The sequence below is a fragment of the Crotalus tigris genome, unplaced genomic scaffold (genome assembly GCF_016545835.1).
Source record: "Crotalus tigris isolate CLP2741 ecotype Arizona unplaced genomic scaffold, ASM1654583v1 scf7180000020342.816771, whole genome shotgun sequence".
Lineage (NCBI taxonomy): Eukaryota > Metazoa > Chordata > Lepidosauria > Squamata > Viperidae > Crotalus > Crotalus tigris.
This window is the reverse complement of record NW_024097975.1, coordinates 462,746-489,647: the sequence shown is the minus strand read 5'-3', so window position 1 is coordinate 489,647 and position 26,902 is coordinate 462,746. Positions and strand designations below refer to the sequence as shown.

The 26,902-nt window shown below is 38.1% G+C and overlaps 1 long non-coding RNA gene across 2 annotated transcripts in view; it reads right to left on the bottom strand.

The window, feature by feature from the left end:
• Nucleotides 1-26,902, bottom strand: part of LOC120318634 — a 39,127-nt gene that overhangs the window by 11,644 nt on the left and 581 nt on the right. For both annotated transcript variants that reach the window (XR_005559551.1, XR_005559550.1), the window contains exon 2: nt 26,020-26,201. This is a non-coding gene — a long non-coding RNA (uncharacterized LOC120318634). The remainder of the gene's footprint in view (nt 1-26,019; nt 26,202-26,902) is intronic.

Below are 26,902 nucleotides of genomic sequence, written 5' to 3'. Positions count from 1 at the left end.
CAAAATTAGTGGATCAGAGGAATGCTGTGGACATAATTTACTTGGACTTCAGTAAGGCATTTGATAAAGTAGATCACAATCTACTACTTGATAAGATAGAAAAATGTGAGGAAGACAGAATCACCACCAGATGGATCCGTAGCTGGCTGACTGGCCGTACTCAGCGAGTGGTCCTCAATAGAACCGCATCTACATGGAGAGAAGTGTGTAGTGGGGTGCCCCAGGGCTCTGTTCTGGGCCCAGTGCTCTTCAACATCTTCATCAACGATTTGGACGAGGGGATAGATGGGGAACTCATCAAACTTGCAGACGACACCAAGCTGGCAGGAATAGCCAACACTCCAGAAGACAGGCTTAAGATACAGAAGGATCTGAACAGACTTGACCACTGGGCACTATCTAACAAAATGAAATTCAATAGTGAAAAAAAGCAAGGTTCTACATTTAGGCAAGAAAAACCAAATGCACAAGTACAGCATAGGTGGCACCTTGCTCAATAGTAGTAACTGTGAGAGGGACCTCGGAGTCCTAGTAGACAATCATTTAAATATGAGCCAGCAGTGTGCTGCAGCTGCCAAAAAGACCAACACAGTGCTAGGCTGCATTAACAGAGGGATAGAATCAAGATCACGTGAAGTATTAATACCACTTTACAATGCCTTGATAAGGCCACACTTGAAATACTGCATCCAGTTTTGGTCACCACGATGTAAAAAAGATGTTGAGACTCTAGAAAGAGTACAGAGAAGAGCAACAAAGATGATTAGGGGACTGGAGGCTAAAAGCATATAAGGAACGGTTGCTGGAATTGGGTATGTCTAGTTTAATGAAGAGAAGGACGAGGGGGGACATGATAGCAGTGTTCCAATATCTCAGGGGCTGCCACAAAGAAGAGGGAATCAAGCTATTTTCCAAAGTGCCTGAAGGCAGGACAAGAAACAACGGGTGGAAACTAATCAAGGAGAGAAGCAACCTAGAACTAAGGAGAAACTTCCTGACAGTGAGAACAATTAATCAGTGGAACAACCTGCCTCCAGAAGCGGTAAATGCTCCAACTCTAGAAGTTTTTAAGAAGAGACTGGACAGCCATTTGTCCGAAATGGTATAGGGTTTCCTGCCTGAGCAGGGGGTTGGACTAGATGATCTCCAAGGTCCCTTCCAACTTTATTATTACTATTATTATTATTATTATTATTACTATTATTATTATTATTATTATTATTATTACATCTCAGGTATTATGGTATAATGTGGCATGTTGTGTTTAAAGTATTGAATGTATATAATTCAGCATCCATTACTGAATTGGAAGGGGAAGACTATTCTAGTTCCTGCCTTTTCAAGAACATTTATGTTAGCAATGATGGTATTATTATATCATGCTTGAGTGTACTTTGAGAATTTAAATTTTAAACACCAATTTAAACTAAGGAAATCTGGGAACTTGATAAATATAAGGAAAAGATAAACCCAATAGTAAATTGGAGAAAATTCTTAAAAGTATGCTCAGATTGGTTCATGCTAGGAAGTCACTCTATATCTCTGCAAGGCAGGAATCATGCTAAAGTGGCCTTGCCCTTTTTTATGCTTAGGAATTTAATTCTTAGGACATTTTACTGTTCAGACTTTTAATCTATCTGATTCAATACTGTCTGTAGGACTGTTTTCTCTCAGAAGCTGTGTTCGCATATCGTGATACTTTATCCAGGTATGATACTTCTCAGGGTTGCTTTATTGCTGTAACTTAATGGTAGCTTTATTTACATTATCTCCTCCTACAAAGCCTACACTAGAGGGGAATAATCACTCCAGTTAGAAATGCTAAGTATAATAAAGTAGTCAAAAAGTCATTCTATAATTTAATATTTTTTTAGGACATAGAGCAGATTTAATAAAACAGTACATTTTCCCCCTTTCTAGGCTACATGTAGCCTCAAGTCAATTCACAAGATTCAGATGTAGTACATCAAATCTGATGAAACAGATAAAAGGAAGTAGTCCTCCACTTGCCAGAGATTGCCTGGGGCAAGTAACTGCTGTCAGTCTCTGACTTGTCCCATGTTGGCTGTTTGCTATGATTAGCTCTCATACAATTAAAAACAGCAGGAAAAAGTTATGTCTGAACTGAGAATATCTGAAAAGAAATAATGGAGATTGTATTTCTAGAAAGGACCCTATAAGGCAGTGGTCCTCAATTCTATAAGGCAGCAGGGGAAAAAAGGGGATGATTTGGCACAAGCAGCAGATGAACGCCACTTGCACAAGGAGGTTGGGGATCCCTGCTCTAAGGGTTTTTCTTTTATTGTCCTAACAGTTAGCCAATAAAAATATATTTGATATTTATTTAATTTGCAATTATGTACTAGGCAAGGCTGTCAGTATGGTAATCTATATTCCTGCTTCAGTTTCATCCTCGTAACAATCCTGTGAGGTAGTCTGAACTGGGAATTATAATTGTCCCTAACTCACGCAGAGAGCTACTTGAAAACACATGAACATGAGTCTGTCAAACTCTCAAGATGTTGGAAATGTAAAGGAAGGTTATCTCTGCAACCAATGATCTCTTGTCTGCAACAGTACATGTGTTCTGGAGGTGTTGCTTCAAAACAGGCGGTTAACCAAATAAAACAGTGCTCTGGCATGAAAGTAAAACAAATGACATGAATGAGAATGAGAACACTAAGTGTTGGAGAGAACAGGAAAGCAAGACCAAAACAACGGATACGAAATAAAGCATGGTCATCATGTTCCTCTTTTTTTTCTTCCAAAGGATGGTTGCCCCTCTCCTCCCCTTTCCTCCTACACTGTGAGTAATTTGAGGTAAACTTCCTTTCACACACACAATACTTTCTTGTATTGTTCAGTTGTCTATTCCTTAACAGCAGACTTGACAAGAACAATTTCACCAGAAATGAAGTATCGCTCATAATTACTCAGAACATTTTTTCTTAATGTGTTTCTTCCCCACAGCAACATTTTAAGGCAGTGGTAGTCAACCTGGTCCCTACCGCCCACTAGTGGGCGTTCCAGCTTTTTTGGTGGGCGGTAGGGGTTCAATCGAGCCGTTTAAATTTTTGGATCTATTGAGCCCTCCGATCGGCTCACAGAGCTTTCCAGCAGGCGCGGGGTGTTAGCCTCAGCTGTGCGACCCCCCACGGAGCTCTCGGAGGCCAGAGAGCCTCGCTGAAGCGCGCCATCATCGCGAGGCTCCCGTCAACTTTCTCGACGATCCGGATCGCAGCAGAGGCTGCGCAACGAGATAAAACTGCAAGTGCCTCATTTTCGGCTTTGGGGGGTGGAAATTAAAGGCCCAACCAACAACAAGCTTCCTCTTTTGGTGGGCGGTAGGGGTTCAATCGAGCCGTTTAAATTTTTGGATCCATTGAGCCCTCCGATCGGCTCACAGAGCTTTCCAGCAGGCGCGGGGTGTTAGCCTCAGCTGTGCGACCCCCCACGGAGCTCTCGGAGGCCAGAGAGCCTCGCTGAAGCGCGCCATCATTGCGAGGCTCCCGTCAACTTTCTCGACGATCCGGATCGCAGCAGAGGCTGCGCAACGAGATAAAACTGCAAGTGCCTCATTTTCGGCTTTGGGGGGTGGAAATTAAGGCACAACCAACAACAAGCTTCCTCTTAGAGCCCCTCATGGCTGGGAAGGCCCAGCCGAAATACAAGCGGCCGCTAATTTTGGTGCGGCTGCCATTTTGAGACCGCACAGAGCCCTCAGTCATAGAGGTTTCAGACATCTCTGACAAAAACCAGGCTCTCTCTTCATCCTGCTGTGACAGGCACAGATCGGGGGCAAACCAGACTCCACTGGGCATTCCCTCAATACCAAGGTAGAGGCCATGTCTCAAAAAAAGAAATACGCTCGTGGCTATTTGCCAGAGTATCTGAAGATGGGTTTCATAGAATCTGTTGTAAATAAACAACACCCAATGTGTTTATTGTGTCATAAAACATTATCCAATGAGGCAATGAAGCCAAGTCGATTGCGAGAACATCTTTCTACAAAGCATCCAAATGATAAGGACAAGCCCATTGAATATTTTCAGGAAATATATAAAAAATTTCAAAATCGTTCAACAATCGTTGCATCATTTAAGAAACAACATGCAGCGAACGAAGATGGATTAATTTGCGCTTATCGCATTTCACAATTAATTGCAAAAAGTGGTAAAAGCTATAATATTGGAGAAACAGTAATAATACCCTCTATAAAAGAATTTATTTCAACAGTAATGCATCAGGATATACCTGAAAATTTAAAAACGTTGCCCCTAAGCGATAGCACAGTAAAGCGACGAATTGATGAAATGGCAGTTAATGTTGAAAAAAAACTGATAAGTATTCTCCAAAACACTTCATTTTCTATGCAACTGGACGAGTCTACCACTGCAGATAATAATGCTTTATTGATGGCATATGTACGTTATTTTGATGAAAACAATACATTACAAGAAGAAATGCTATTTGCAATAAATCTCATTACAGATACAAGAGGATTATCTATATTTAATACTGTGAAATCATACTTTACAAAAAATAATATTCCTTTGAATAATATTGTTGCATGTGCTACTGATGGAGCACCATCAATGGTAGGTTGCTATCGTGGATTTGTTGCTTATTTGAAGGAAGAAGTGTCAAATGTTTTATGTATTCATTGTGTGGTGCACAGACAACATCTTGTAGGAAAACATCTAAGTACAACTCTCCATTCATCATTAAATATAATAATTCGAGCCATAAACAAGATCAAATCCAAACCAAAAAATGATAGAATGTTTCGACAGCTTTGCCAGGACAATAATGAAGATTTTATTACGTTACTTTTGCACACAGAAGTTCGGTGGCTGTCAAAGGGTACATCTTTGGCTCGTTTTGTAGCATTATATGATAGTGTCATACAATTTTTTGAAAGTAATAATGAGACCAATTTGTGTCAACAGTTAAAAACAGTAAAGAATGATGCCTTTTATTTGGCAGATATTTTCAAGAGATTTCATGATGTCAATTTGCAGCTTCAGGGAGCTAATAAGACTCTTATAGGTTGCCAAACTATTGTGTCATTATTTATTGACAAACTTGAACTACTTCGTTATAATCTATTGAAGAGAGAATTTCATCAGTTTCCTGAATTATCATCTATAAAAGATGATGTAACTCCAGAGGATATTGACAGATTTAGTAGCCACCTCAACGAACTTAAATTGGACATGGAAAAACGATTTGAAGATATTTTGAAATTGAAGGTGTATGACTGGATGAAAAATCCTTTTACCGCAAATATTGAAGAGGCTGATATAACTTGCCAAGAAGAACTGTTAGAAATTAGATATGATGAAGAAAGTAAACATAAATTTGAAAGTGGTGGATATGAAAACCTATGGCAAAGTAAAAAAAATGCCTGCCTTATATCCAAATATGTGGAAAATGATATTCAGTTTATTGATACCTTTCCCTACCTCATATCTTGTGGAATCAGGCTTTAGTGCTGTTAATCATATTATGACCAAAGAAAGAAACCGCCTGAATATTTCCGAAAGAGGAGACCTTCGTTTGTTCCTTACAAAAATTGAGCCAGATATCCAGTATTTAGTTTCGCAGCATCAGCCTCAGGGATCTCATTAATAATTTAATTAATTAAATGTAATTTCATCAGACTTCCTGTTTCTACAGTGGGGCAAAAAAGTATTTAGTCAGCTACCAATTGTGCAAGTTCTCCCACTTAAAAAGATGAGAGAGGCCTGTAATTGTCATCATAGGTAGACTTCAACTATGAGAGACAAAATGAGAAAACAAATCCAGACAATCACATTCTCTGATTTGGAAAGAATTTATTTGCAAATTATGGTGGAAAATAAGTATGTGGTCACCTGCAAACAAGCAAGATTTCTGGCTCTCACAGACCTGTAACTTCTTCTTTAAGAGGCTCCTCTGTCCTCCACTCATTACCTGTATTAATGGCACCTGTTTGAACTTGTTATCAGTATAAAAGACACCTGTCCACCACCTCAGTCACACTCCAAACTCCACTATGGTGAAGAAGACCAAAGAGCTGTCAAAGGACACCAGAAACAAAATTGTAGACCTGCACCAGGCTGGGAAGACTGAATCTGCAATAGGCAAGCAGCTTGGTGTGAAGAAATCAACTGTGGGAGCAATAATTAGAAAATGGAAGACATACAAAACCACTGATAATCTCCCTCGATCTGAGGCTCCACGCAAGATCTCACCCCGTGGGGTCAACATGATCACAAGAACGGTGAGCAAAAATCCCAGAATCACACAGGGGGACCTAGTGAATGACCTGCAGAGAGCTGGGACCAACGTAACAAAGGCAACCATCAGTAACACACTACGCTGCCAGGGACTCAGATCCTGCAGTGCCAGAAGTGTCCCCCTGCTTAAGCCAGTACATGTCCGGGCCCGTCTGAAGTTTGCTAGAGAGCATTTGGATGATCCAGAAGAGGATTGGGAGAATGTCATATGGTCAGATGAAACCAAAGTAGAACTGTTTGGTAGAAACACAACTCGTCGTGTTTGGTAAGTAATTATTATTATATGCTTTAACTTGCTATAACTCTGCTTTATAAATTTTATAAAGTAAAGTTATTTCCCTACTTTATAAATCACCATTACTGTGGAACCGGTGGGCGGTTAGAAAATTTTACTACTAACAAAGATACAAAAGTGGGCGGTAGGTATAAAAAGGTTGACTACCCCTGTTTTAAGGTATTCTGGGCAAGATGTTCTCGGTGCCCCCATATACCTGACTCCTCTTTTGTCCAACAGTTTCTTCCTTCTCACTTGTTTTTCCTGCTCCACATTCTGTTTTCTCCCTTTGCCCTTATTAGACATAGGATTGCTCTCCCCATCACACAACTATATAGTTCTCCTTTCAGCAGGTACCAGTGAGGCTGCCCCAAATCAGGTTGCCCCAAAGCTGGTGAGGTACAGATGTATAAGAATTTGTCACAGATCTGCAATGTTTCATGTGTATCATGGCAATATTTTAAGTTTTGTTCATACCAATACTTATGACAAAACTGCTTCCATCCATTCTAAAGAATATTGAAAGGACTTCAAGGCTACATAATGTAAGATTGGAATTAGAAAAACCATTATATTTCCTTTGCTACAGTGGACAGTGATTTATTTTTTATTTATGTCCTGCCTTTATTTTGCACAATTCAAGATGGTAAACTTAATGCTTCCTTCTCCAAATTTTCCAGAAGAACAACCCTATGATGTAAGTTGGGCTGGGAGAGTATGAGCAGGTAAAAGTTGTCTGACTATTATCAAAATATATAATTAGGATAAACTTTCTATTACATCAGTTAATCAGCAATAGAACGTGAAACCATCTGCCATTATACCTTTACCTCCAGCAGAAAGTGATATATACATGCCTAGCTACTCCAACAATATCAAAAAAATGTTTTTATGGCCAGCATTGAGAGTTAGCAAGAGAAGCCAACCTGATTCAGATTTTACACTATTGAAATAAGTACTTATCCATGCCATAATATCACAGAATCAGCATTGATAATGAAACCTGATTAAGGCTACATGCTACAAAAACTATGGATGGTCTATGTTTTTTTTACAGAGTGTATCAAGGTGTGTTGTTCAAACCCAATGCATTGGGCATATTCACTAGTGTGTGTGGTATATCATATCTACACCTATCTCTACATATGTATGCATACTATGTATATATATGCACAGTACAAAAAATACCAAACTGTATTTTTTTCAAGATGCTGGAAGCCACAGTGAAGTAGATAAACCTCCTTTTAAAAGCAAGAAGTATTGTAGAGGTTGGTAGACCGACAGCTTATAGTGAGGGTAGCAGCAATTTATTTATAGCCCATCAAAGCAACCTGAAAATGTGGCGCTACATTTTTTTTTTTTTTGCAACAGTGGCAGTTTCCAGCAATTTTTGTAGCATGGAAACAACAGTGTACAACTGGATATGTATCTGCTAATCCTCTGAAAGGCATTATTTGTTTGTTATTAAATTTACTGCCTATCTTAAGTATCAGCCTGCAATGTGCTGCAGCTGCAAAAAAGCTAATACAGTCCTAGACTGCATTGATAAAAGAATAACAGCAAGCTCATAAGAAATAATAGTACTGCTTTATACTATATTAGTGAGGCCACCCTTGAAATATTGTGTCCAGTTCTGGTCACCATAATATAAAAAAGATACTGAGACCCTAGAATGAGTGCAGGGAAGAGCAACAAAGTGATAAAGGATCTTGGAAGTTAAATCGTATGAGCGGTTGAGGGAGTTAGGTATGTCTAACGAAAAGGACTAGGGGGTGATATGATAGCTAACTTCCAGTACATGAGGGGCTGCCAGAGAGAGGAGGGGTCAACTTATTCTCCAAAGTTTTTGAGGGTAGGACAAGAAGCAATGGGTGGAAGCTTATTAAGAGAGATCCAACCTGGAAATAAGACATTTCCTGACAGTGAGAACAATTAACCAATGGAACAGCCTGCCACCTGGTTGTGAGTACTCCATCACTGGAGATGTTCAAGAAAAGATTGGACAACCATTTGTCTGGGATGAAATAAGGCCTTCTGCCATGGGCAAGGGGGTTGGACTAGAAGACCTTCCAGCCATAATGTTCAGTTCTGTTCTAAAAAAAAGTAGTAGGAAGTTTCCTGAGATAAACAGAAAGTGCAGCTTTAAGATGGGAAATGGGTATCTCTGTGTTTCAATTTGTGTCTGAGAGGAGCTTTAGCTGTTGCCATTCTTCTTGGATTTTTTTAAATTAACATCAAATATCTCATGTGGCATTTACATTGGGATCTGTTTTTAAGCTTTTCTTTGTTTTCCTAGCAATTATTTCCTCAAATTTAAATGTATCCCTAGGCCTCAAAACTTTTGAGATCTATGGTCTATTAAATACAAAAGTGTGGCCAAGAAAAATATGTTGCAGATATTGAGTGTTTGGGAGCAGGGTTGTAGCTTGCCGTATTTTCTACCCAAATACTCCATTCTGACCAAATATTCTGTTTTCTCTTTTCTTCCAACCAGTTTCCACCTGATTCCCACTGAGCATGCTCATTTTTTTTTCTAATATTGATAAATGGAGAATCTTCCCCGCCCCCAGGAGCTTTTCTACAGATGAAGACCTTCTCAAGCCCGTTCGTGCAATTTTCTTGTGGGTGAGCTGTATGATACTTAAGTATCATACAAGTTCAGAGGATAAGTTTGCTGTTCTGATACAAAACTAGCCAATGTCTAGTTTGACAGACTACCCAGAGCATTCAGAGAGATAAATATGTTTAAGTATACTGCTCACAAAAATAAAGGGAACACAAACATATAGGATCCTATACCTTTGTGTTCCCTTTATTTTTTTGAGCAGTATATTTACTTTCTGCATGCTGAGCAACTCCAGATTTTTTCTTTTGTAAATGAGACTGGCTTCTCGGTTTCATCAGATGTGATAGAGATCTTTCTATAAAGAGGAACAAACATTTAGTCAAAATATTCTAATCACACTGGTCTGTCTTCAGTTAGATAACATGGGCAAGCCAAATTTTTGTTTTCTGGATAAGTATTTTTTTTTTCTTTTGACAGAGAGCTTTCTATCATGCCTTCAGGATATAAACTACATAACCCAGGTTTGTATAATCTTTTCTGCCAGCTGACCTTTCCTCACTTTTCCCAAGGTTTGTATGAGGTGAAGCTGAATTCCAGCCAAGTTGGCTGATATTGAGACTGATGAAAAACCAGCTTGTAGAGAAAAACAACTAAAGGAAATGGAAGAGGTTATAATTGCTCCCTGTATCTAGAGAATGCATCCACCTTTTGATTCTCAGTGAATCAGGTTGGAAGAATAGTTGGCTTGCTCTTAGGCTGGACTAAAATGGATGAAGCTAGAAAGAACAAAACAAGCTTCTGGGAAATAATGGTTTGTAAAATAGCAGTTTCTTCAATTTAATGTTTGGTGTGTGTGCATACCTAATAAAGTTCTCCATAGCTTTCTACCATAAAGTTGCTGAAATCAACAAGTCATTGACTTGTTTGATTAGAGAAAAGACAATACCTATGTTTACTGATGATTGGAAATCCAGTATGGATTCTGCATAAAATAGAAAGAAATGGCCTTATGATTCATGGTTTTAATTATTAGATAGGATAGATTATAGAAAGAAGAGAGACATAATGTAACTGTGGAGAGAAAGGTCAATTTATAATTGTACTTGTATTGGAAGCCACCTCTTTATAACTTTTTCTTTTCTTTTATATTTTCCTGCTATTATTTTCCTTTTGGTACTTTTAGTTTTTTTCTTTCATCTTTCCTTTTTTTCTTTTTCTCTATTTTAGTTTGTACTGTATTAGTCTTATTCTTCTGTTTAAAGTTTTCAATAAAATTAGATATATACTGCATATGCACATGTGTATCCCTAAGGAACTATTAAGAAGGTAATTAATTAAATGACTATATATGGCCTGCCTGGTATAAACTCTAGCTTGGACAGTGGTGTGCTAGAACAGCTCATACCAGCTTCTGAGAGAGCCAATTATTAAATTTTCAGTAATTCTGAGTGCTGGTTGAAAGCAAGGTACAATGCCCAATCTGTTATGAGTCAAATGAATCAATAAAATCAGAAATATTTTCTTTAATTAAACTGAGAATATTAATAGAAATTTAAAAAGCTTAGTGTTGTTTTTGTTTTAAAGTGGCAAAGGTTTTTAAGCAAATTTTACTTCACTGTTGCTTTAATTCCCATGTATCTAAATATATATTTCATTTCTATTATTACTGTAATCATAAAGTAAGGAATAAGTGAAGGGAAAAATTAAAGATTATGGTATCTGATCTCTAGGCAACCATTATATCCTGCTATGTTACTATGTGCATAATTTAAAGTTGTGAGGTAACAGTAGAAAGGAAACATGGTGGGAAGAAAGAAGTTAGAAGAAGGGAAATGTGTAAAAAAAAGGCATGTTACCACAAAAAACACACATTTTTGATGAAATGTCATTGGAACCCTGAATTAAATGAGAGTAAATATAAAAAAGTTATACCGAAATTAGTCAAACTATATATTTCAAGCAATACAGAGGGACTAACTGACTCTTCTATCCAGTACAAAGTTAATCATGATATTATTGTGCAAATTTGAGTTCACGTATAGTAAAATAATAAAACTGTGAATATGGAAGATACAGAAATTTGGATATTTTTGCAATATATTCAGTATTAGTTTATTTTTTACTCTCAAATTGTTAGGCCCCCAAAATTTAGCTTACAACCAACAAGAAGACTATTCCACAAGTGAATAGATTTGCTGACCTTTCTAACATCTCTGATAGTGATTCTTCTTCTCTTTACAATCAACAATCATGTGTTCTTTCTCCCAAAAACTATCTGACCATTCATAGATGAAGATAATTCACACTTACAAAACACAGGAAGATTTAAAAAAATCTTTAAACACTTCCAACTAGCAGCTTCAACTGTGAAAAGCACTATTAAGAAATGGAATGGTTGAGGCAATATCTCAAGGACCAAGAAAATTCTCTGCAATATAGAAATAACAAATCATTACAAATGACCAGGTGATAAATTTATTAAACTTACATTGGAGTGATTGCCCACAATTTTATAGTACAGTGTAGTTTATAAAACAACAATGTTCATGAGAGAATTGTCAAAAAATATTACCTCTAGTCAGAATAATCATGGCTTAAATTATGGAAAACACTTTGTAACAGCACTTTATACTTTTGAAACAAAAACTGAACAATTTGGCCATCTTCTTTAAAAAATATATGGGCGGGGGAGGTGAAGCATTTGAAAAAAGGAAAGCTTGCCAACTGTTAAGTACAGGAGAAATCTATGACAGTTTGGATCTGTGTGGCAGCAAATGATACAGAAATACATTAATTATTAACACATCCTAGTAGTTAATGTATGAAGAAACTGAAACTGAAAAGAGGTTGTCTATTTCAGCAAGATGACATTCTAAAAGATACTTTCAATCAGCCATAAAAGAAAAGAAAGATAAAGGTTCTAGAATAGCTGCTCAGTACTCCAGTCTGAATATTATTGGAAATCTGTGAGGAAATCTCAAGCATGTAATGCATGCAGGCAGATAGAAGTATATTTTTATTCACCTGGAAGAAGGAACACTGGGGGAAGTTCTAAAAGCAAAAAATTGGAAGTTATTTTGGAAAGGACAACAATAAAGTGCTAAAAGGAAATCCAAATTTATATATTTGCTATATCCATTGTTTCTTATTCTTAATTTATAACAAAAAACTGCACACGATTAGTAAATATGCTTTCAAATTTCCAGAAATATGTGAAGGTTATATCAGCTTCTCTTCCCTTATAGACTGAATGAAATACAACATTTGGCAAGAGGTAGTTCTTTTGTATGCACCTGTAAGTCAAAAACTTTTTTGGACCACAGTAATTGTTAGACTCTGCCCAGAGTCATCTTACAATGGAGATGGGTGGCCTAAACATCTGTACTACCAGGTGTATGAGCTTTTTTCTCCCTCTTCCACTTCCTTTTTGCCTACTGAGTTACCCAGAAAGGTGATATAGTAGATGATGATGATGATAAAGTTGGAAAGGACCTTGGAGGTCATCTAGTCCAACCCCCTGCTCAGGCAGGAAACCCTATACCATTTCAGACAAATGGCTGTCCAGTCTCTTCTTAAAAACTTCCAGTGTTGGAGCATTCACCACTTCTGGAGGCAGGTTGTTCCACTGGTTAATTGTTCTAACTGTCAGGAAGTTTCTCCTTAGTTCTAGGTTGCTTCTCTCCTTGATTAGTTTCCATCCGTTGCTTCTTGTCCTGACTTCAGGCACTTTTGCAATCAGGGAATGATTATATGTAGTTGGAGGCTCTAAGCCAGCAAAGTGCTTTATTTGCATTAGCCTCTGACTAAAATGTTGTCCATTCTTCGTCCAAAATTATCCCAGCCACCTGCTTTCAAAGACCCAGCATGATAGCTATAGTCTTTCTTGGTCTTAAAATACAGTATCAATGGGATAAAACTGATATATCTTTCTAAATGCTGCATACTCCAACTCCAATTAAAAATAGCCAACATCATTCAGAAGAATGGGAATTGAAATCCAAAAATATTGAGAAGATTACAGATTGCCTATGCCCAAATTAAGTACTGGACTGTATAGCATACTGGAAGAGCCCATTTATATTGAAGCTGGACATCAACAATATTTTTTCTGAACAGCAAAGGATATTGCTAGAGAAGGGCCACAATTAATCTCCACCCTTTATTATAATGGTAAGGAAGAATATATACTTCAGTACTGAGAGACAAATGCTGGAAAGCTTCAGACACGTATCCAATTAGCTGATTAGTTTTGATTCCTTGAAACCAACAGTGCTTGGTCAGCAATTGGCAGAAATAATTTAACCTCTAAGTTTCAAGATGTGGATTTATTTTTCCTAAAGTAATTCTGAATGCATGCATATTACTAAAACATATGAATATGCTGTTAAAGTGGCTTTGTCACACTATATGTGGTGGAGAAGGTATTTTTACATAATGAAAAATTGTACTGAAGAATAAGGCATAACGTAAAGGGCTACTCTCTTCTAAGTTCCTAGTTTGGCTTTCCCCAGGTTGGCATCATCCTGATGCCTTACTCCAAGAAATCCCAGTCATTACTTCTAATATATCTGGGAAGTACTTTCTGGAGAAAAATTGTCTGACTCAGGGTCTGAGCTCTGAAACTTTTTTTTCTTTTCATTTTTATATTCAAACAAAACATGATGAAGGAAACATACAACTCCCTTTTGCTGACATGGATTTAGGGGCATCTTTATTGGTGAGGGTCAGTAAGTCTTTCAGTCCACTGATTATTTCTTGCATGTCTCCATTTGGACTTAACGGGGGGGGGGGGAGAGAACAGTAATTGAAAGTGAGGTGATGGTGATGGTGAGATCTGTCTACTGAATCTGATTTTCCCTCCCTTTTTCCTTCTGTTTTTATGATTTCCAAACTGAGGTTGGAATTAAAATACAGAGCCCTCCCACACATAACTTATGTTTATAAACTGACACTAACTGTCTGGTCTGTCTAACCAGAGAGCCAGTTTAGTGTACTGTAGTGGACGTGCTGAGCTAGTAAGGAAGAATCTATGAGTTCTAGGCCTCCCCTCGCCATGAAAGTTAGCTGGGTGACTTTGAGACAGTCACTCTTTCTCAGCCCAACCCATCTCAGAGGGTTATTGCTGTGGGGAGACAGGAGGCACGAGTATGAAGTATGTTTGCTGCCTTGAGATATATAAAAAGGTGGGATAAAAATCTAATAGTAATATTGAGAGTAATCCCATTCCATTTTTCTACTCTCTATGGCAGAAAAAGCATATGGTAAGGAATCAGGTTTTTCAACCAAAAGGCAAAGAATAGGGCCAAAGCATGTGAAGCTGTACCACTTCAAAAATAGAGACATGTGAAGGAAGCTTCCTTTTTAAGATTTTTAATTTTTAATTAAATAAATGTTAATATTATTAAATTAATATTGAATAATTTTGCTGCTTGCAAACAGAACCAGCAAGTCACAGTCCTTGAGTCAGTGTCCTTTGTGTGATCAGACATAACTTCTCTTTTAAAAGGCTTCATTGTACATAAGGTGACCAACCATCCTCCTTTAGGGAGGATAGTCCTCCTTTTGTAAGTTCTGTCCTCCCTCGAAAAGTGTCCTCCTACATGTCCTCCTTTTCGATATTTGAAGACTAATCTGCAGGGCTTTTATTTTCTCATAGAACGCTCAGAATGGCGTTCCGGCACCTTTTTTTGATATTTTTTTTTCAACTTTTGCATGAGCTGTGCTACTCCCCCTATTGGCTTTCAAAAGCCAATAGGAATTGCTGCTGAGCATGCCAAATTTCTGCTGAGCACAGCTGGCAAACTTTGCACATGCAAGTTTTCTGCAGAGAAGGCGAATTGGCAGGAACTTTGCACCCCTCCCTGCTACCCAACTACACCATCTCCTAGTTAGTCCCGAAGATATCTGGAGGTGACTGGAGCGGCAACATCACGGTAAGTTTCTCTTGATCTTCAGCCATGCTAGGGCAATAATGGCTGTGGGCGCAAGAGGCAGGGGTGGCGGGGCTGCTGTGGGCGGGGGTGTGAGGGGCAGTGGAGGCTGGCTGCCCCCCATGCTGTGGGAGCCACGGGGCCCACTCTATATGGGGCTGCGCAGGGTGGGCGGTGGTGCTGGCGGGGCAGCTGCAGGCGGGGTGTGTTGACGGCGGACTGCCCCCCCGGGGCCGGAGCCAGCACGACTGGTGTTTTGGGAGCCGCAGGGCCCACTCTGCATTTATCATATTATAGTGTATTCTGTATTATTATTGCAATGAATAAAATGTTTCTTTTATGTACAATATTTTTTTTCTTCAATTTATTTGTGTCCTCCTTTTCATTGTAAAAAAGTTGGTCACATTATTGTACAGATGTTCCTCACAATTCTATGATAAGAAAACTTTTGTTGAAATAAGCACTGACATGTCCATGGTGGGTTTTTCCTCTCAGAAGGGGATGAGAACACAATCCAAAGGTTCTGGCTATGAGTGACCCAAGATTCAGATCAGGTAGTGGAGCCTAAAGTAAAATGACTCCCTATGATTTGGAATCTGACATTGTATACTGTTTTCCTAGATATATTTACCTTCAGCTGAATCACAACCATTCCTAGACTGATTCCTCTAGGTGAAATCTTATTCTTATGATGATTAAAATGATATTTTATTGGTTAGATCCTTTCAACATTAATAACTGTGACAATGTAATAACCCTGGCAGCTTTCTGTGTATCTACCATTAGAAATTATATTTGGAAAGGTGAGAATCCACACTATTACTTTCTTTATGAAAATCCCACTTCTTTAATTTCTATAACCATGTATGCTTGGAAGTCAAACTGGTCCTCCAAAGCAGTTAAACCTAGCCTATAATCATTTTTATCCTTGCTGTCCTTGGAACACTAAAAACGTGCTGACAATTCCATTGAATTAATCAGGCTTATTCTCAGCTAGCTCATAAGAAATTTCAGAAATGTCTTGCTGGTTAACATGGATCCCTGTGTAGTAAGATCTATCACTCTCCCTTCAAATTATAAGATAATAAAATAAATTCCTAATGCCCCAGTACTTATGGTTTCAGTTTACATGTGAATGTGTTTGCTTTATCATTTTGCAAAAGGCATTTTTCTCACACTTCTAAACCTTAGTTGCATACTGTTTTGGTGCTGGATAAAAGATAAACAATTTAGAAAGCCTGCAGGTAGGGCTCGTGACTTTTAACAGAAGAGAAAAAGAGTATTGATGGCTAGGAGGTATGGGAGGTGATGATCACCACAAATGGGAAAATGTCTATCCATAAATTCTGCAGAGCTTCAACATGACAAATAAACCTTTTCTGAAATTTGAAGTACTCAGCAGATGAGCCAGAAATAAATTGGATCAGCTGCCAAACAGAGACTGTGTGAAATCATGCAAATGTGGAATTCCTTTTGGAATGGTACAAAGATCCCATAAGGAAGTGCCCTTTGTTATTTTAGGAATGCAAAAGGATTACATTGGCTTACTAAAAGCTCCTCTGTCTTTTCTTAGCCTCTACACAATTGTTGCAAAATGGTAACGCTCATGTCCCAGATGGTTTTTCAGTAGAACAATATAAGACATTTGCAGGTTTGTTGGGTTTTATATTTTTGGAGGCATACAATGAATCTTTTAAGAGTGGTAAATTGCCATCATCATTTTATGAGGCACATATAAGACTGATTTTAAAACCAGATAAAGATCCAAACTTTTGTGCTAGTTATAGACATACATTATTAATTAATGTGGATACTAGGATCTTTACTCCATACTGGCTAGATACTTGCAAGCGGTCCTATCAAACATAATTTATTCTTCCCAGTTGGGGTTCATTCAAAATCATTACGCATCAGACTATTTACAGTTATTAACTAATATATTCGATATAGCCAAGCACATAATGGATTTTGCAGTACAAGTATCTTTAGATGAAGAAAGCACTTTTGATCTGATTTGGATCAAATTCCTAGAGCAAGTGATTAATAGATAGGGCTTTCCATGGGACTTTTTTCAATATATTGAGATTTATTACTTGCAACTCTGTGCCAGAATTGTAACAAACTGGGTGATTTCTGACTCTGGGATTACAATGTGGCACTCAGCAGGGCTCCCCACTTTCATCCTGGCTATTTAATTTCATCCTTGAGCCTTAATGTCCACGGTAGGGTGGACATTAAGAGTATTACATTGGCAGAATGTGAGTATAAATTACTTTTGTAAGCTGATATTTTTACCATTCTAGATCAGCATCCTATTAAGCATCCTAATTTTATAAAAATAGTACAGTATTTATTTGGATAAATCTTACCTACTTCCTTTGGTCTCCAATATATATTAAAACAAGCAAAGAGTTGGCTGTTCCAACTGATTATATTGAATATCTGGAGTCTTATTTTTTAAAAAAGGATTGGAAAACAAGAGAACTAAAGAGATTAAAACTGATGGAATATAATCAGTGACTCAGAATGCTTTTTGGTTAGATAAATGAAAATGATAGAATGCCACAGAAACCAGTTTTAGCTCTTCCTATACAGGGCAGAGAGCTATCAAACAGCAGCATTTGCAGTGACAATTTTGGTAAAAGACAGACTGAATGGGTAGAAGAAACATCACAGGCTTCTGCTGTTTCAATTTTTTTTTAAATAGTATATACAAGTGTAGTAGTCTTTAATTTGAGTAGAACTATGAAGTAAAATGGAGATGGAATTGCTCCAAACATCTTTGCTCCACACATTTTTCAGTTTAAATCACTTCCCCCAGGCCTATTACATTGGTGTTTAGATCATGGATGAAAACACAGACATATGAGTACATTTATGCAGTGTAGGTCATGTGTACTTAATTACTATGTTATTTTAGCAAATCAACATGTTTGTTGTTGCTGCTTTCTTTTTTGTAAATTCAGTATATAAGAACTTTCTATATTTTGTGGAATTAAATTCATCTGGAAAAATTTCATGCAAAGAAAACTTTCTGCCAGTTCCGTTTTATTCAATTGTTTTTGTTGCAGTGAAGAAGAAAAAAAACACCTGTTTCAACATTTTGATTAGTTACACATGATAGCTAAAAGCAATCCACACTTACTCCAAGATTATACTTCAGTTCCTTACTGAACCTCCTATTTTGCAATATTGCAGCAAGGAAAGTGGGAAAACTCAAGGGTCATTGGGCAAAAATGATGGAATATTGACTTCCTGGTGTTATTGCGCTTCAGAAATTATGAAAAACAATCTCTTCTCTTTCCTTACAACACAGTCGATGCATGCATAAGCTCTTCAGTGAAAACACAGCATCTTAAAGTTAATTATGGGTCCAAATGTTTTGCAAACGGAAGATAACTATCTTAAATTTTAGATATGATAGTCTTTACATTGAACAGGATAGAGATACTCTTTGTATCACTTGATTGCCAGGTGTGAGTTAAGCAGGAAGTACATGGAATGAATCCAAAAGCATGTTCATCCAAGTATCAAAAGACATCAGGAGAAGTAGGAGAACAGAGAACTGAAATACTGCTAGAACAGGCAACCTGAGCTCTATTCTAAAGGGACAAGTTATCACAAGTACAAGAAGGAAGAAGAATATTTTTCTGCTTAAATGAATTTCTATTGGTTTTGCAGTCTAGCTGGATGAAATATTACAACTCCCAGGCTCCAATTTTTGCCTGCTCGAAGTCTGTGAATCCACAGTGATGACTATATATTTCTTTTAATCTGCATACAAAGATCAACTACCCTGGCAATTGAATCTTACATTGACCCTTCAGTCTCTTACAGAAACTTAAGAACAACTGCTACTACAAACATACAATTGGCATTTACAACACTGTTTTTCCAATGAAAGGGAATAGCCAGGGATTCAAGACGGCTGGTGCAGTCACCTTCCTGTGTCCAGTGATAGGTCTGATCCTATCTGCATTTATTAACTGAAGGAACAAAATGCAGCCCACCTTTATTATAATGTGTGCAATTGAAGCGCAAGACTTTATGTGGTTAATTGAATCATGGCTTAAGTCCCTTCTTCCATTCTAATTGATTTCAGCAAGATGCCTCAACTATACTATATAGTGGCACATGCTATTATAGGCATGTACACACTTTAGCTTTTGTCCTGCTAAGAAAAAGTTCTATAATTTTATTTTCATATTCATGGAACATGAAGAATCAGTATTTTCCCATTTATTTTTTTTTTTATTTCCTGATAACAAAACTGGCAGTAAATCAAATTTATATCAGGATTTGCTGGTTGCTTGGTGATGAAGTAAAAGGAACACTGTACAAAGTAAAAGAATCTTTTAAAATTAAATGTGTTGCTATGGTCACGTAATCAAATGTCATTCGGTTTGTTAATTTATTTCAAATTTATATAAAAGTAATTATTTTTTTTTCCTTTTGGCTACATTCAAAGCTAGTTGCATGTGAAAGATATATATTAAATAATTCTGTTCATAAACAGGCATGAAATGAATGTGAATAAGGCTATAACTTTATATCTACTTAGTTGGAAGTAGGCCTCACTGAGCTCAGTAGGACCTCTGAGAAGACACACATTGAATTGCACTATCCATTCAAACCCTAAAAAACCTTGAATTGTTTCTGATTTAGAAAACATATTGCTGCAAATTGTCAAATTGTTCTCCAGAATGATCTAGATCAGGGGTGTCACTGCCGGCCCACAGGCTGGACGCGTCATCGGGAAACCACGCCCACCCCATTGCCAGCAATGGCGAAAAAGCTCTGATACATTGCGATGTCACACAATGTCGCAAAATTGACATGTCTGATCTAGATAAAAGCATTAGAAAATATCTGTTGTAAAACATGCTATCCTTTCATCTCTGTAGCTTGCAAGAGAACTGTAAATTCAGGTGAAAAGCTTGTCATACAAACTGCTCAAAATTCTTAACAAACTATATGGATCAAGTGAACCCAAAATAACAGTGAAAAACACTAGCAATCATTTTTGTTCCTTGTGGTGTGAAGTTACTGTCGAGGAGATTGTTGTTGCACCAAGATCCGTTGTAGCTCACAGAGCAGAGCAATGAATGGGTGATTTCCTCAAAACTTTCCTAATGATCAACTGGTAGTGAGCACTGATTAGCTTTCAGCATCCCCTGTGCGTGTTTTTTGAAGTCTGCAGAATTTTGAAGTCTGCAGAAGCAAAAGTAAAGGCAAATCAGCTTTGAAGGACTTTATGAGAGATTCAGTAATGGAAATGAAGAATGTAGAAAAAGTATCTGAGAGACTATTTGTGTCATACTAGTGCAGTGTTTCCCAAACTTGACAATTTTAAGGCATGAGGACTTCAACTCCCAGAATTCCAATTCTGGGAGTTGAAGTCCTCATGCCTTAAAATTGTCAAGTTTGGGAAACACTGTGCTAGTGCAACGGGCCTTGAAACTATTGTGTGGGTGCAAAAATAAGGCTTTATCTATTTGCTTTTCATAATTTCTCCTTTTTGTATATGGGTTATTTAAAGATGGAGTTGAAAAAAACAGAGGAGAGGAATAATCAGGGTTTATGGTAGTGATACAGAAAGGATTAGACACATGTAGTTCCAGTCATCTTTTTGTGGGTTGCTTTTTTATGTTTATACTGGCAGTCCTCAACTTATGACCACAACTGAACCCCAAATCTCTGTTGTTAAGTGAGATAGTTGTTAATTTTGTCCTATTTTACAACCTTTCTTGCCAAAGTTGTTAAGTGAATCATTGCAAATGTTAAATTAGTATCATCACTGTTGAGTCTGGCTTCCCCATTGACTTTGCTTGCCTGAAGGTCACAAAAGATGATCACATGACCATCGGGATACTGAAATCATCATAAATATGAGTCAGTTGCCAAGCATTTGAATTTTGAAACCATGACCATGGGGATGCTGCAATGGTCATAAGTGTGAAAAACAGTTATAAGTCACTTTTTTTCAGTGCTGTTGTAACTTTGAGTGGTCACTAAACAAACTGCTTTAAGTCAAGGACTATCTGTAGTTTGCAGAAATAATTTTTCCCTTTTTTCTCACAGTTCTGAAAATCGATGGCATGATTTGCTGCTTTATAGAAGTGGGAAACAAATAAAACTTATTATCCTAAACTATTATCCAGAGAGTAGGGGCTGCGCAAAATGTTTGAAGGATTATGTGAAACATCCTTTAAAGCAGCTTTCCAAAACTGACAGGGCTCTCCCCCTCTTTCCCTTTTAAATAGCAGTTTCTGCAAAGGTAGTTTCTGGCTAAGGGAGATGGGGGGGGGGGAAAGTGCTTTGCATTGACTCAGAGAAGTAAGTAGCTTCAGTTGAGGCAAATTGTTCCCATCATGCACTACCTCAGAAGATCATTATAAATAAAGAAAAGAGCAAACTCTCCAAGTTCTAAAGAAAAGAAAAACAGGAAATTACTAATCCAAATATGCTGTCTCTCAAAATTACCTCCCTCAACTCAGTGTTTCAAAATCACAGATATTTCTCATCTGCAGTCCCCCGCTATCCTGTGTACAGCAGTCTAAAGTAGGGTTTTGTGCATTGCTGGTCAATTTGCTTATACAGAAAGGGACCCATGCATTTTACTAAGTGGGAATTACCAAATTAGAGAACTAACCGTAGATCAAAAATGACAGCAGTGTTTCAGACTTGAGTAATAAAAAAGTAAGTGGCAGCCAAACCATTAAAGAATTGAATAACATAATAGCTGCATTAGGGCCAATATTTATTTGCCAGTCAACTTCTAGCACTATATATCCATCAGCTAAATATAACTTTGATAAATTAACTAGATTAAAGTAGAGCTCTAAGAATAAAAAAAAAATGTGGGCAGCCTTGACTGGCTAATGTTTACACAAGCATCCCTGTAGCTGTGACTTTAGAATTTGCATTTTTGGATGTGCTATCCTCAAAATGACAGAAACCAGGCTGATTTTGGGGGGGAACTGTGGATATAATGGGTTTTGGGAGATTCTAAAAAGGGTGTAGAGGCTGCGTACAACCTTAGATTGTCACAATGCTCTCTGGAGCATCAAGTACTTAAAGATTAAAACAGTTCAATATATTTTATTAATTTTCTGTTATTACAATTCCTTAGTGCTTAATGAACAATGTGTTGTCTGGGTTAGTTTATTATGCTTAGTAATACCAATTAAGTTCTCTTTTATTATGATAGTGTTTCAAGCCATTTGATTTGTATCCCGTTCTTCTTGCAGTGTGTTGCGCTATAGCTGTGGGTGAGGAAATGGAATATCCTTTCTGCATGGTCCTTTTGCAAGCCTATTGGGACTCACCTCTTTGCCAGGACAAATGGTAAAGAGTCATCATACTTTGTAATCCTATAGAAGTTCATTGATATTCTATATTTCTATAGAGGGAGTGCATCAGGAAGGTACATTGAGTGATGCCCTAAAGCAGGGGTTCTCAACCTTGACACTTTAAGACTTGTGGACTTCAACTCCCAGAATTCCTCAGCCAGCTTTGCTGATTGAGGAATTCTGGGAGTTGAAGTCCACAAGTCTTAAAGTGGCCAAGGCTGAGGACCCCTGCCCTAAAATGCATATATCTTTCCCTCCCTCCCTCCCTCCCTCCCTTCCTCCCCCCCACTCTCTCTCTCTCTCTCTTTCTCTCTCTCTCACACACACACACACAATAGTACCCTCTCTCTTGGGGTTCCAAAAATCCCTTAAAATCTGCCTTTCTTCCCAGGCCTGAGGTTAATGTTTTGAGGGGTTGGGGAAGGATTCTAATGCTTTGTTTTAAGCAGTGTTTTAGTATGGGCTGTTTTGTCTATATTTTTAGCTTTTTAGTATTACATTTTGTAATGCACCCAGAATCCACTGGATTGGGTGGCTATAATAAATTTAATTAAACTAATACTAAAAAATAAAATTGACATTGTGACTCAAACAGTGATGATAGATAATCCTGGGGATAGGCTGTCCACATATTTATTTTCAGAATACTTACCCTCAGTGATGGGATTCAGCTAGTTCGCACCACTTCGGCAGAACAGGTAGGTAATTTTTTGTTGCCCAGGCCCAGAATGGACTACCTGGAAGCAGCATCCACACAGAGAACCGGTTGTTCACATATTTGAATCCCACCACTGCATACCCTGTTCTTTAATTAAAGTAGCTTACAAATATCACTTAATTCCTAATTTCAGGATAATGCAATATTGGTGTTCGCATGCACACAAAAGTAGTTTCTGGAGGAAGAGGGAAAATCAACTAAAGGACTAGTTTTTAATTTATTTTAGAAATATAGATATAAAGTACATGGTTATTTCTCCTGATTCTAATGCATAGCTCTACTGAGCCTTTTAATTCAAGCTTAGGAACGAAGCCAAAGTTTCCATTCACATGATGGACGGGCGGATAGGAGTCATATTTGCTCCAATCCACCAGGAGATGTTAGCGCCCCTGTGGGTCGTATTAAAAGGGTCGAGATCGGACCACGACCCGTTTATGCCTCCATATGGGCACTAAGCGGCACTTCATTATCCTCGATGCAGCAGCGCATGCTTGGAATCATTAAGGCGGTTTGAAATTTCAGTGGGCCAGGTAGGAAGCATAGCCAAAGGTACTTGGGTAAATAGGAGCTTCAAGTGAATTGCGTTGCAAGCGGACCTAGAGAATTCAGATTGGCAACCGAAACATGAACCCACCTACTTTAAACATTTGTGCTTTGCACGTATCTGTTCAAATGAGTTTGGATCAAAAATGCTTTCTGGGTGTTTGAAAAAACGTCCTTGTCCACATATATTGTTTATATTTTTCACATGTGTTGATTCAGCAATTTTTATTTTCCTCCTAAAGAGAGAGTCAGGCAACCGTAAAACTGACACTCAAAACGTAGGTATGGGGTTGTAATTTTAAAAGACTTCCCATTTTGGGGGTTGGCATTTTGTGGTAAGTCATGGTTTGCTAAACTGTTGAACAAACTACAGTTCTTTTCCATTCAGTACACCAAGAGTAAATTATGCATCATAGTTTGTAAACTTCAGAAGCCATGTTTTCAGAAAATGCTGTGCTTTAGTGAATTAATACAGCTGACTTCATTTGCACAATACAGTACACTGAACAATAAACTTAACCAACCACACAGAATTCAAACAATGCATGGAGAAGCAAATTGGACAAGTAATTCACAAAAATAATACTAGAATTAAACATGATGTTGCCTAGCTTTACATTTTAGGCCTGCTAAAATGAGATAGGATAGTGTGTGGAACACCACATATCTTAGCATGTATGAAATAGGCCATTCACTTTTAGATATAGTATTTATTTGGGCATGGTATGTTATGTGAAAGTTACTGGGGATAGGTTTAAACATGTGAACACAGCAATTAAGGTTTTGTGTTATATGTAAACCAGCTTCGGTGTGAAAATATGTTAGTGAAATAGGGAAAGGAAAACAAAACAATTCTTTTATATTGGTCCATAATGTGTATATATAAGCTATTTTACTCTATTTACTTCTGTGAGACCCACTTCTTCAAAATTTTGCCTCCTTTTGTTTCAGAAAAGAGCGATGTCATGTTTAGGTATATGAAAGAAATAGCTTCATTCTGACTGTGGTGTTTCAACCATTGTTTTTTGCATACATATCAATTAGCTAGAATAATACATTTTAGGCTAAAAACTATTATTTACAATCACATTGTGCACTGCCATTGTGCACTTTTTTTTCTACAAAAAGATCCTTTCTGTAGACTTTGGAATTTCCTCTCATCATGATTGCTTCATCCTGGCAGTAGAGTTCAGTTGCTCAAGAGGAGTTTGTACTCATTTGTATATGTCTAATTGGTTTGTGCAAAGGCTGCAATAGTGTCTGCAGAAAACTCTGCAGATCTTGAGGAAGATCTGAATCCAATGGCACAACTCTAGCGTGAAAGATGCATAGGTACCAAATAGGTGGTACCTAGCTCAGCAGCAGTAACTGAGGGAGTTCTAGGTGTCCTGTTGGACCCCCACTTAAGTATGAGTCAGCAGTGTGCTACAATTGCCAAAAAAGCCAACCCAGCCCTGGGCTGCATCAACAGAGGGATAGCATCAAGATCATAAGATTTATACTGCACTAGTGAGTCCACACTTGGAATACTATGTGCAGTTCTGGTCACTATGATACAAGAAAGATGCTGAGACTCTAGAACAGTGTTTCTCAACCTTGACAATTTTAAGGCATGTAGACGTCACCTCCCAGAATTCCACAGCCAGCTGGCTGTGGAATTCTGGGAGTTGAAGTCCACATGCCTTAAAATTGTCAAGGTTGAGAAACACTGCTCTAGAAAGTATAGCGAAGAACAACAAAGATGATAAGGGATCTAGAGGCTAAATCGTATGATGAATGGTTGAGGCATCTTGGCAGAAGGATTGGAGGGACATGATAACTGTCTTTCAATACTTGAGGAACTGTCAGAGACACAGATTGTCTTATTCTCCAAAGCATCAGGGGACAAGAAGTACTGTGCGGAAGCTTGTTAACGAGAGATGTAACCTAGAAGTATGAAGAAATTTCCTGAGAGTAGGAACGATTAATCAATGGAATAGCATGCCTCCTGCAATTGTGAGTGTTCCATCACTGGAAGTTTTCAAAAATAAACTGAGCAACCATTTCACTGGGATGGTATAAAGTCTCCTGTCTTGAATATAGAGTTGGATTAGAAGACCTCTAATGTCCCTTCCAGCTCTATGATTCTATGTTCTATTCTGTCGTCTCTTCTAGTAGTCCATCCACTCCTTGTCTGAAAGATTTCTTAGCTGTCACTTCCTTTTGTTTTTCCTTCAAGGCACACACACACACATCGAAACTATATGCTAACTCCCCTGGCAAGATGTAATTAGCTACTGCTGGCTTTACCTATTCCAGTCTCATATTTTCTGTAAATAAAAAAATCCCTCAGTTTTAATTACAAAACCTGCTTACCTAATTGTTGTTCAGGTCAGACTCCACAGTCAGGTGCTGGAAATGCATATGTAACGCCATTTGCATGAGATCATGCATGCTACATAATTGGCCCCCTCTCCAAACTCCTCCACAGAGGCCTAAGGTGGGTTGACTATGTACTGGAAAGAGAGCTCAGGAAGGGGAAGTAAAAAAGAGCCAGCCTAAAAGTAGAGAAAACAGTGGAGTTTAAGAATAATTGCACATTCCCAGACTACGCTCAATATACTGTCACTTTTATACCTGTACTTTTATAAGCACTAGGATCTACCTAAAGTCCCCCAAACACCTAAGAAGAACAGGATTGGACTACTTGACAATATATATTTGAAATTAGCAACTAGTTATTTGGCAGCAGTTTCAGAGAAGGGACTGATAATGTTAGATTTGCGCCATTGAAAACCTTATATTTAATCGTAATTAAAGAGTAGCTACTTTCCGTAGCAAAACCTTGGCCATACAAGGTCTGCCCTTGTAAGTTTTGATTAGTATTCCTTGCCAGGATTCCTTCTTCGAACTACAATTCCCAGAATTCTTTTGGGAGAGGGACAGCTATGACAACCATAAACCCATTTAAATTTGTCAGGCAGACGTCATCTAACTTCCTCTAAGCTCGCTGTCATTTAACGGCATTCCGGCTGATTTTCCCCGTCTGCCTCCGCCTCCCGAGACCTCCGCGGTTGATCGTGCGCGCCGTTTTGTCGGTGCGCCCAGGTTCTTCTGTAGCCTTCTCGCGTGCTTTGTAATACAGCAACTGTGGCAAAATCGGCTTCATTTGATCGCAAGTGACGCCTGCGTTTCTTGGAAGTGGGTGGAAAGAGTAGTCTATACAATTTCACTGCCGTCGGTTGAAATGACCACCCCT